At 44.5% G+C, this 11,489-nt stretch overlaps 1 protein-coding gene across 4 annotated transcripts in view; it reads left to right on the top strand.

The window, feature by feature from the left end:
- Positions 1 to 658: 658 nt before the first annotated feature.
- The window catches only part of bean1 (brain expressed, associated with NEDD4, 1), a 64,350-nt gene continuing 53,519 nt past the window's right edge, over positions 659 to 11,489 (top strand). For 3 of the 4 annotated variants that reach the window (XM_028604324.1, XM_028604325.1, XM_028604321.1), the window contains exon 1: positions 1,095 to 1,232. The gene's annotated coding sequence lies outside the window, so the exon portion shown is untranslated. Of the gene's footprint in view, positions 1,032 to 1,094; positions 1,233 to 11,489 lie in introns of those variants that run through there. The other variant, XM_028604323.1, reaches the window with a different exon arrangement.

Below are 11,489 nucleotides of genomic sequence, written 5' to 3'. Positions count from 1 at the left end.
CCTTGATTCTTTGTAAATAATATACTTTGTCATACCTAATTAATATCTGGCGTACTATTCAATATAACATCCCCAATGCGTTTCTTTCCTGCATGTTGTATACACGCATACTGTACATTACCCATTCAATATGTATTTCTTTTCATTAGTTGTATTTGTCTAAAATGTATACAGTAACAATTGTATATAGACATTGTACTGTATGTTGTTGGTCATTGTTGCTTTTTTATATATAGGCCTACATATTTGTACCTACTTGTACATGTAGCCTGCATAACAGCTTGATGTTTATTTTTTTAACTTATCTTTGTTGAGCTTGGTTGTCCTTGTCCATATCTTTATTACCTGTGTACACATGCATCACTTTATTTTGTGGCATAGCCATATTTTTAAAAAGAATCTGTGTTATTGGGGCTAAACTATAGCCCAACCAGATAATCTCTGTGGGGTTTTGTTGGGATTTTAATGTCATTTTCACAGTTCAGTAACATTGTGACTTGTAGCTCTGGGGTGATTTCAATCATTGCACTCGTTTCTCAGAGCATCGCGGTTTTTGTGTGTGTGTGTGTGTGTGTGTGTGTGTGTGTGTGTGTGTGTGTGTGTGTTTGGTGAGGAATTTCCTGGCTCGCTGTCTCACCATCGGAATATGCCTGTCCTGAATGATGCGCTTCTCTCCCCAAGCATGACACACTTACTGGGCTGCGGAGCCGAGCCACGGGACGAGGCACGGGACAGAGACAGGACAGAGTCAGACGAACACGATGAGGATGCGTTGCGGGGGGAAAAAGCCAGATAAGAGCTAATGGCGATGCCGCTATCGACAGAGTAATGTTCACAGAGAAAGAAGACAAATAAATAAAAGATCTGCGGATTGGAGGGGACAGTGATGGTGATGAGGATGTTGTAGGCTAAGGACGGGACCGCTCGGAGGAGGGCTCGGACGATCGGAGCGCTTCTCTGCTCAGTGTTGATCATCGTGCGAGTAAATCTCGGGTATCATCGAGAGTTTAACGACGCGCTATTCTGAGGAGGTGAGGCCAAGTCCCGAGAGAGACAGAGAGAGAGAGAGAGAGAGAGAGAGAGAGAGAGAGAGAGAGAGAGAGAGAGAGAGAGAGAGAGAGGACTGGGGGATCATTGTGTTGCTGCTGTTGTCAGTGATGTGAAGCGACATTAAGGAGCTGATGAAAGGACTTCTAGTTGTGCGTGGACACATTTCTACACCTTCTTTGCAGGTAAGCAGCTTCTGTAATCTCGCTTTCCATCTCTCTTATTGTATCTCTTTCCCCATCTCTATCTAAACTCTCTCTCTCTCTCTCTCTCAATCTCTCTCTCTCTCTCTCTCTCTCTCATAAAACTACAAATATATACAAGTGTAGCCTACACCACAAGAACAGGGAGTTATAGGGAGGTATGGTTGCAGTTAATATCTTTGGTACTTAAGAGTGACTTTATGCTGACATTATCCTCTTAGTATTTTTTTATTTATTTCTTTACCTCCTACAGTATCACAATAATATTATGTAATATTCCAGTCGGTGCACTAACAGGATATTAATAAAACACTTTAGGTGGTATGTAATTACAGGCTACATTTACTCAAGTACACGTTTGAGGTATTTGTACATTTTATGCAACTTCCACTCCACTAAATTATATTTTTGACTCCACTAAATGTATCTGACTGACATCATTTCTGGTTACTTTTTAGATTATTTTTAAACATGATCAGCTCAATAATAGAAATGCATTCTTACAGATTTAACTATCTAACTGTAAATAAAGTGGTTCAAATGACCTCCACCTTGACCTGCCACAACAATGCATGAACATGCTGCTTACTCTATGGAGGAAATATTTATTCATAATTCAAATTGAAAGTCCAAAGAGAAAATGAAAGTCCAAAGGGAAAACAAAGCGAGATCAAATTAAAAATATTATTATTATTTTTAAAATGTTCCATTTGGCTTTGGCTTTTGAATTTAATATTTGGCTTTTGAATTTCAATTTAACATTGGATTTTAATTTTCATTTAATATTTGGCTTTTGAATTTCAATTTAACATTGGATTTTAATTTTCATTTGGCTTTTGAATTTCAATTTAACATTGGATTTTAATTTTCATTTAATATTTGGCTTTTGAATTTCCATTTAACATTGCCTTTTCATTTGGACTTGACACATGTAAATGAGGAGGCGTGGCCCAAAGGCTGGTGGGAGGGTCTGAAACCAAAGGGGTGCAGAGGCACCTTATGAGCAGCAGGGGGAGCTTACTGCTGAGGAGCACACTGTTAAGCATCTGTCTGCAGATTCACCACTAGGCTGGGTCTTGTATCACATGATAGAAAATGATGATGTAAGCTAAACACAAACCACATTTCATGCAACAACCGTGAAGTTTTCATGTAGTTACTATAATTGGGCCCGTGTTAGTGATGACTAGATTAGGACTGGATTTAAAGCTGATTCTGGTTCCCAACTTCGCCCCAGGTGTGTCTGTTTAAAACACGGACTCAGACAACTTCTCTCTTTTGAAGTTATATTTAATTAAGCAACAGTAGAAACATGGGTGTGGGTAGCTCTGCTTACGTGTGTTTGTGTGTGGTCAGATTTCGATGACGCACACACACACACACACACACACACACACACACACACACACACACACACACACACACACACACACACAATCTCAACCGGATAGTCATCGTCCGAACTGCGACCTTTCCTTTTTCTTCTCTCACTTTTTTCTCCAGGTGGTGCGCGCGGTGTGAGGTGCGTGTCCGCGCTATTCTCCAACATGTAGCCTCCTCACAACAATCACTCCTGATTGACGGCCTTTTGTACAGCCCGTGTAGGCTACTTTTTCAGACTTCCAGCTAACAGCGGTGTCTGTGAACATCACTGGCCGGCCAGCAGGGAGGCGATCCCGGCCGCCACCAGCTGGCTGTCCCGTCAGACTGAAGCTTCTGACAACATCGGAGAAAATGTGCAGTTGGCCATCAATGTTTGTAAAACTGCCCATATTCAAACTCTACACAGTTAATTTATCGCATAATAAAGTCTCAATAGTGAATTTAGTGGTGGAATAGCAGATGGAAATTATAAAAAGTTTCCAGTTGTTTGCTGCTGCTAATACGGCAAACTCCCGATCTAGATAGCCCATAGAATCGATTGCTTTTTTATAATAGCGCGGACACGCACCTCACACCGCGCGCACCATCCGGAGAAAAAAGTGAGAGAAAGAAAAAGGAGAGTTCGCAGTTCGGACGATGACTATCCGGTTGAGATTGTGTGTGTGTGCGTCCTCGAAATCTGACCACACACAAACACACGTAAGCAGAGCTACCCACACCCATGTTTCTACTGTTGCTTAATTAAATATAACATCAAAAGAGAGAAGTTGTCTGAGTCGTGTTTTAAACAGACACACCTGGGGCGAAGTTGGGAACCAGAATCAGCTTTAAATCCAGTCCTAATCTAGTCCTCAGTAACACGGGCCCAATTATAGTAACTACATGAAAACTTCACGGTTGTTGCATGAAATGTGGTTTGTGTTTAGTTTACATCATCATTTTCTATCATGTGATACAAGACCCAGCCTAGTGGTGAATCTGCAGACAGATGCTTAACAGTGTGCTCCTCAGCAGTAAGCTCCCCCTGCTGCTCATAAGGTGCCTCTACACCCCTTTGATTTTAGACCCTCCCACCAGCCTTTGGGCCACGCCTCCTCATTTACATTGACATGTGTCAAGTCCAAATGAAAAGGCAATGTTAAATGGAAATTCAAAAGCCAAATATTAAATGAAAATGAAAATCCAATGTTAAATGGAAATTCAAAAGCCAAATATTAAATGAAAATGAAAATCCAATGTTAAATTGAAATTCAAAAGCCAAATATTAAATGAAAATTAAAATCCAATGTTAAATTGAAATTCAAAAGCCAAATATTAAATGAAAATTAAAAGCCAATGATAAATTGAAATTCAAAAGCCAAATATTAAATTAAAAAGCCAAAGCCAAATGGAAAATTTAAAAAATAATAATAATATTTTTAATTTGATCTCGCTTTGTTTTCCCTTTGGACTTTCAATTTCTCTTTGGACTTTCAATTTCAATTATGAATAAATATTTCCTCCATAGCTTACACATTAATATTACGTGTTAATAATCCAATACTTGATACTGGCAATAGCCAATCTGCTGCTTATTGAGGTCATTTACTTTTTACAGATATTGTCAGTACATTTAGCTGACTATACTTTAGTACTGTTACTTAAGAAACTTAAGTATTTCACTTGTAAATGTGTACTTTGTAGATTTCTGCACTACTACTTTTACCTAAAGGATTATTAAATATGTCTTGCACCACTGGAGCAACCTGAATAAACGAGTGCAGAAGCATGACGGATGCATATGCATACACAACATGAGGGGGGTCAGTGATTGCTTTGAGGAGTATTGAATGTCCTTTGCACTCATCAGATCCCATCACCTACGGGCAATATTTGATGGATGTCAATATTAATACAAAGAAACACACTCACAACTGTGTTTTACAGACACAGTATCCAACAAGAACTCCCTATACCCTACAATGTGTTGTTCATCTAAAAATGTCACAATGGTACCGTTACAGGCAATTACTGCAAAAGTAACATGAAGCAAATTTACTATTGCTAACCACAAACACACTGTAGGTCCCTAAAGGGCTTTTGTAGGCGAGTTATAGTGATTTTTGGATCTTTCTCTCTCGCTCAGCTTTCCTCCCAGGCTTCCCTCCTACACACTTAAACTCTCTTGTTTTAGCAGTGAAGTACAAAAGCCTTACAACCCTACAGTAACAGTAACAGTGCAGGTCAAACGTTGTCATACAGTAGGTCACTTTATCAGCGATCAGCATGCATGTGTTATATAAAAGTTGTTTAGGCCTATAAAAGAGAGGAAATCCAAACAGGTGCAGGCGATGTAATGAGACCATATGGGCCAAGATAAAAACAGAATACATGAACTGGATTGAAGAAACTAGATGGGAAAAATAAAATGCATAGGATAGCCAAAAGGAAAATATACAGTTCCCTTGGAAGTGGGGTCATCTGTTTTGTTGTGTTAAAAGCCACATTTCAAGTTTTAATATGTGTGACTATTTCCAGTGACATCGGATGACAGTTTGATCTAAAGAGCCTCACAGTATCAGGACTGCATGCAGTCTTAGTTCTCGGCTCCCCAGAGGATATCAAAGCCCTTCCATGTGTTATCTGAGTGGCTTTCCCTCTCCACTCAACTGTGAAGGTCAACGCTACAAAAAGCCCTTTGACTTCAGTCTACTCTCACTTACAGATTTATTCAACATGTTCGACTCTTTAAATTGTAACAAATTGAATAACTAAAGGGGCTCTTGGAGAGGGCAATGACCAAGGCCATGCCCTATCTCGCAATGTTACCGAAAGTGAAAAACAATTTGTGTATCCGCCCCGTGAGTCGAATCCGCTTCAAAAGTTAATGGGTTCTTCCTTGGCCCATGTTGCATTCTTCTACCAAGTTTCATTAAAATCGGGCCAGGGTTTTTTCCATAATCCTGCTGACAGACAAACCAACCTATGGGCGGAGGTACAAAAAGCTAAGACTGGATATATGAAGCTTAAACTGGATATATGAGATCTTTAGTGCAGATTATATCTGTCAATGGAAACAGTGTACTGTAAGGAGTGCATGTAGCAGGCTTTAGCTTAGTTAACATTCAACAAAATGTATGTATATACTAAATAAATGTTGTGTTTACATTCAAATAAATTATGGAGGATAACGCAACAGCCATGCTCTCTAAGAAATTACAGGTAGAAAAGTACGCAGGATGTGACTAAATGAAATGAAAGTGAAGTTTTAATATCCCAAATGTTTGTTAACATTTTTATTTCGCTAAATTAAACGCTACATAAGTTCACCTTTGAACTGGCCTTATGGTAGTTATGCACACATACTGGAAATGCAACTGACAATAGAAATGGACATACAGTATTAAATGGATCCACATATTTTCACTTCCAAATATATTTGTTTCCTTGGCAACTTGTTTAAACTTGTACTGATCACCTCGTCCACTCTGTTGCAAAGCCGGACCCCCACATCTCACTGAGCTTAGCTGCTGAGTAAAATGATTTTAACACTGAGAGTCATATTAACCAAAACCATAAGATAAGATCGACATTGTAAAAGAAATGACCTGTATAAAAACTGTTCAAAAACCCCAATGAAAAAGCTAAGCAGAGATGGAGTGACCCTGCCCGGAGGAAGCCCGGGGCCCCCGTCTGGAGCCAGGCCCAGACGGTGGGCTCGTCGGCGAGCGCCTGGTGGCCGGGTTTGCCACGGAGCCCGGCCGGGCACAGCCCGAACAAGCTACGTGGCAACTCCCTCTCCATCCCATGGGCCCACCACCTGTGGGAGGAACCGTTGGGGTCGGGTGCGATGCCACATGGGTGGCAGTGAAGGTCAGGGGCCTCGACGGACCAGACCCGGGCAGCAGACGCTGGCTCTGGGGACGTGGAACGTCACCTCTCTGTGGGGGAAGGAGCCGGAACTGGTGCGGGAGGTGGAGCGCTACCGGTTAGATCTGGTGGGGCTTACCTCTACGCACAGTCTTGGTTCTGGAACCATACTCCTGGATAGGGGTTGGACTCTTTTCTTCTCCGGAGTTGCCCAGGGTGTGAGGCGCCGGGCGGGTGTGGGGATACTCACAAGTCCCCGGCTGAGCGCCGCTGTGTTGGAGTTTACCCCAGTGGACGAGAGGGTCGCCTCCCTCGCCTGCGGGTTGTTGGGGGAAACTCTGACTGTTGTTTGTGCATATGCACCAAACAGGAGTTCGGAGTATTCGGCCTTCTTGAGACCTTGACTGGAGTCCTGCATGGGGCTCCAGTGGGGGACTCCATTGTTCTGCTGGGGGACTTCAACGCACACGTGGGCAATGATGGAGACACCTGGAGGGCGTGATTGGGAGGAACGGCCTCCCTGATCTAAACCAGAGTGGTTGTTTGTTGTTGGACTTCTGTGCTAGTCATGGATTGTCTATAACGAACACCATGTTCGAACATAGGGATGCTCATAAGTGTACCTGGTACCAGAGCACCCTAGGCCGAAGGTCAATGATCGATTTCATAATCGTTTCATCTGATCTGAGGCCGTATGTTTTGGACACTGGGTGAAGAGAGGGGCAGAGCTGTCAACCGATCACCATCTGGTGGTGAGTTGGGTCAGAGGGTGGGGGAAGACTCTGGACAGACCTGGTAAGCCCAAACGTGTAGTGCGGGTAAATTGGGAACGTCTGGAGGAGGCCCCTGTCCAACAGACTTTCAACTCACACCTCCGGGCGGAGCTTTTCGTGCATCCCTGTGGAGGCTGGGGGCATTGAACCCGAGTGGACAATGTTCAAAGTTTCCATTGCTGAAGCTGCAGCGAGGAGCTGTGGTCTTAGGGTCTTAGGTGCCTCAAGGGGCGGTAACCCACGAACACCGTGGTGGACAACGGTGGTCAGGGAAGCCGTCCGACTGAAGAAGGAGTCTTTCCGGGATATGTTATCCCGGAGGACTCCGGAGGCAGTTGCAGGGTACCGAAGGGCCCGAAGGGCTGCAGCCTCTGCCGTGAAAGAGGCAAAGCAGCGGGTGTGGGAGAAGTTTGGAGAAGACATGGAGAAGGACTTTCGGTCGGCACCAAAGTGCTTCTGGAAAACTGTTCGCCACCTCAGGAGGGGGAAGGGGAACCATCCAAGCTGTGTACAGTAAGGATGGGACACTGTTGACCTCAACTGAGGAGGTAATAGGGCGGTGGAAGGAGCACTTTGCAGAACTCCTGAATCCGACTAATACGCCCTCTATGTTAGAGGCAGAGCTGGAGGATAATGGGGGATTGTCGCCGATTTCCCAGGCGGAAGTCACTGATGTAGTCAAACAACTACACAGTGGCAAAGCCCGGGGATTGATGAGATCCGTCCAGAAATGCTCAAGGCTCTGGGTGTGGAGGGGCTGTCCTGGTTGACACGCCTTTTCAACATTGCGTGGAAGTCTGGGACGGTGCCAAAGGAGTGGCAGACTGGGGTGGTGGTTCCCCTTTTTTAAAAGGGGGACCAGAGGGTGTGTGCCAATTATAGGGGTATCACACTTCTCAGCCTCCCTGGTAAAGTCTACTCCAAGGTGCTGGAAAGGAGGGTTCGCCAATAGTCGAACCTCGGGTTGAGGAGGAACAATGCGGATTCCGTCCTGGTCGTGGAACAACGGACCAGCTCTTCACTCTCGCAAGGATCCTGGAGGGAGCCTGGGAGTATGCCCAACCGGTCTACATGTGTTTTGTGGATTTGGAGAAGGCGTATGACCGGGTCCCCGGGAGATACTGTGGGAGGTGCTGCGGGAGTATGGGGTGAGGGGTCTCTTCTCAGGGCCATCCAATCTCTGTACAACCAAAGCGAGAGCTGTGTCCGGGTTCTCGGTAGTAAGTCGGACTCTTTTCAGGTGAGGGTTGGCCTCCGCCAGGGCTGCGCTTTGTCACCAATCCTGTTTGTAGTATTTATGGACAGGATATCGAGGCGTAGTCGGGGTGGGGAGGGGTTGCAGTTTGGTGGGCTGGGGATCTCATCGCTGCTCTTTGCAGATGATGTGGTCCTGATGGCATCATCGGCCTGCGACCTTCAGCACTCACTGGATCGGTTCGCAACCGAGTGTGAAGCGGTTGGGATGAGGATCAGCACCTCTAAATCTGAGGCCATGGTTCTCAGCAGGAAACCGATGGAATGCCTTCTCCAGGTAGGGAATGAGTCCTTACCCCAAGTGAAGGAGTTCAAGTATCTTGGGGTTGTGTTCGCGAGTGAGGGACAATGGAGCGGGAGATTGGTCGGAGAATCGGGCGCAGCGGGTGCGGTATTGCATTCAATCTATCGCACCGTTGTGACGAAAAGAGAGCTTAGCCAGAAGGCAAAGCTCTCGATCTACCGGTCAGTTTTCGTTCCTACCCTCACCTATGGTCATGAAGGCTGGGTCATGACCGAAAGAACGAGATCCAGGGTACAAGCGGCTGAAATGGGTTTCCTCAGGAGGGTGGCTGGCGTCTCCCTTAGAGATAGGGTGAGAAGCTCACTCATCCGTGAGGAGCTCGGAGTAGAGCCGCTGCTCCTTTGCGTCGAAAGGAGCCAGTTGAGGTGGTTCGGGCATCTGGTAAGGATGCCCCCTGGGCGCCTCCCTAGGGAGGTGTTCCAGGCACGTCCAGCTGGGAGGAGGCCTCGGGGAAGACCCAGGACTAGGTGGAGGGATTATATCTCCAACCTGGCCTGGGAACGCCGATCCCCAGTCGGAGCTGGTTAATGTTGCTCGGGAAAGGGAAGTTTGGGGTCCCCTGCTGGAGCTGCTCCCCCCGCGACCCGACACCGGATAAGCGGACGAAGATGGATGGATGGATGACCTGTATAAAAAAAAATCAAACACAACTACTACTTACTCAAACGTACCTTAAATACAGTAAAGAAAAAATGCTTGATAAAACCTTGTACCGAGCGATGAGAAGTGGTGGAAGAAGTATTCAGATCGTTTACTTAAGAAAAAGTACACATTTTCATTTCACTAAAACCATGTCAGTATCATCAGGAAAATGTATTTAAGTATTTAAAGTAAAAATACTTAATGCAGAATAATTGTCACGTTTTAGTAACTTGAAATGATCATAACAGTTCTGTCAATCAGCTAAGTGTTTAATCGGCTAATCATTTCAGCTGGACTTTAGGTTTTATGCGCCACATATCTGGAACAAACTCCCAGAAAACTGCAGGTCCGCCGCAACAACCAGCGTGTTTGTATAACGTTTCGGGGAGAGCAGTAATTACACGGGGTTTAGTGAGTAGTATGTAGGGGGATATTCAGCGTAGGGAGGTTGGTCGGGGTGGTGGATGGGTCAAACACAGGACTCTCACCCAGGAGACCGGGGACCGTGTCCCGCGTGTGTCTTTAACCGTCCCGTTATTGCCGTGTGTCACGGAAGCCGCGTTCGTAAGCGAAACAAAAGCCCACCGACGACCTTTTCCTTAACATAACTGCGTCAAAAGGGAGGCCAATAGTCCCAACCAAGCGCGTTTAGTTAAAGCGCATTATATGATGCTAAAGGAGACTTTTAGCGTCAATAACAACGACAAAGACACCTGACCAAGGGTCCCCGTATTTTACGAGATGGGAGTGAGAATCTGTTGGCAGCAACTCTCAGTTCTTTTAAATCAAGGCTGAAGACCTTTTTTTTAATGCTGCCTTTCTTTAAATAATTGTTAATTTCTTATACTGCACTGTAACTTTTATTCTCGTATTTCATCTGTTTTAAATTTTTTTTTATTGTTTTTAACTGCTCTTTAATGTTTCATGTAAAGCACTTTGAATTGCCCTGTTGCTGAAATGTGCTATACAAATAAAGCTGCCTTGCCCTGCCTTGCCTAGACTTGTTTGCCTATATATTGTTAGGTAGTTTAATTTATAATAAAACATCCTATTTTATAAACTACATGTGTTTTCTGTTCAAAAGTCTTAATTTGTAAAGTAACTAGTAACTAAAGCTGTCGGATGAATGTAGTAGAGTAAAAAGTACAATATTTCCCTCTAAAATGTAGTGGAGTAGAAGTAGAAAAGGGCATGAAAAGTACCTCAAATGTGTACTGAAGTACCATACTTGAGTTAATGTACTTAGTTATATTCCACTACCGTCAATGAGCACTCCGTTCCACTCTGTTCCACACGGACTGAGCCTCTGACCTCTCACTGTGGGGTCGACTCTGTGACCCGGCTGGTCATGGGAGTTGAACCCACGGGCTTTTAGCGATAGCGTGGACGCTCTATAACTGTGGGTCCTGCCTGCGCGGCTACAATCACCAGTCAGTGTGAAATTGGTGTCGTCGCCGGGACTGACATGTAGAATGGATGACAGGGCTGTGTGGGCCAAATAGACTGTCAGAGAGAGCTGTGAGGAGATGGATGACAGGAGGGAGAGAGGGGCAAAGAGAGAGAAACGACAGAGAGAGAGGAAATACCAGAAAGAAAGATGAAGAAATGATAGAGTGCTGCTGGAGCTACAGGCAATACCTGACTCCCTCAGTTTCTCTATCTCTGACTGGTCCTGTCCCCACACTCTCCTTCTTTGCTCCTGCCTGCCTTTGTCTTATCTTTAGAGTATTACAAGCTCTGCACAGTATCTAAAGCGGTTTTTGCTAGCAGCGCTGGTGTAACAGCTCAGAAATGTGTTACTGTTTTGTTGCAACTTGACATGTTACTTATAAAATAATGTTCTTGTTTTTTTATAGCATTCTTTCCCATTTCATCACATCTGTCCAACAAGTCCTCATGACAAAATTACCTTTACGCTTAAGCTTTGATTAAGTTTAGGCAACTAAAACTACTTGGTAATGGTCAGGTAAAGATCACCTGCATGGATAAAAGAAACGAAAAGATTGACTGTTTGTACAAAAATGGGGGTGTAAA

This window comes from Perca flavescens, chromosome 17 (genome assembly GCF_004354835.1).
Source record: "Perca flavescens isolate YP-PL-M2 chromosome 17, PFLA_1.0, whole genome shotgun sequence".
Lineage (NCBI taxonomy): Eukaryota > Metazoa > Chordata > Actinopteri > Perciformes > Percidae > Perca > Perca flavescens.
The sequence above is the reverse complement of the archived record's forward strand: the minus strand, read 5'-3'. Positions and strand labels throughout refer to the sequence as shown.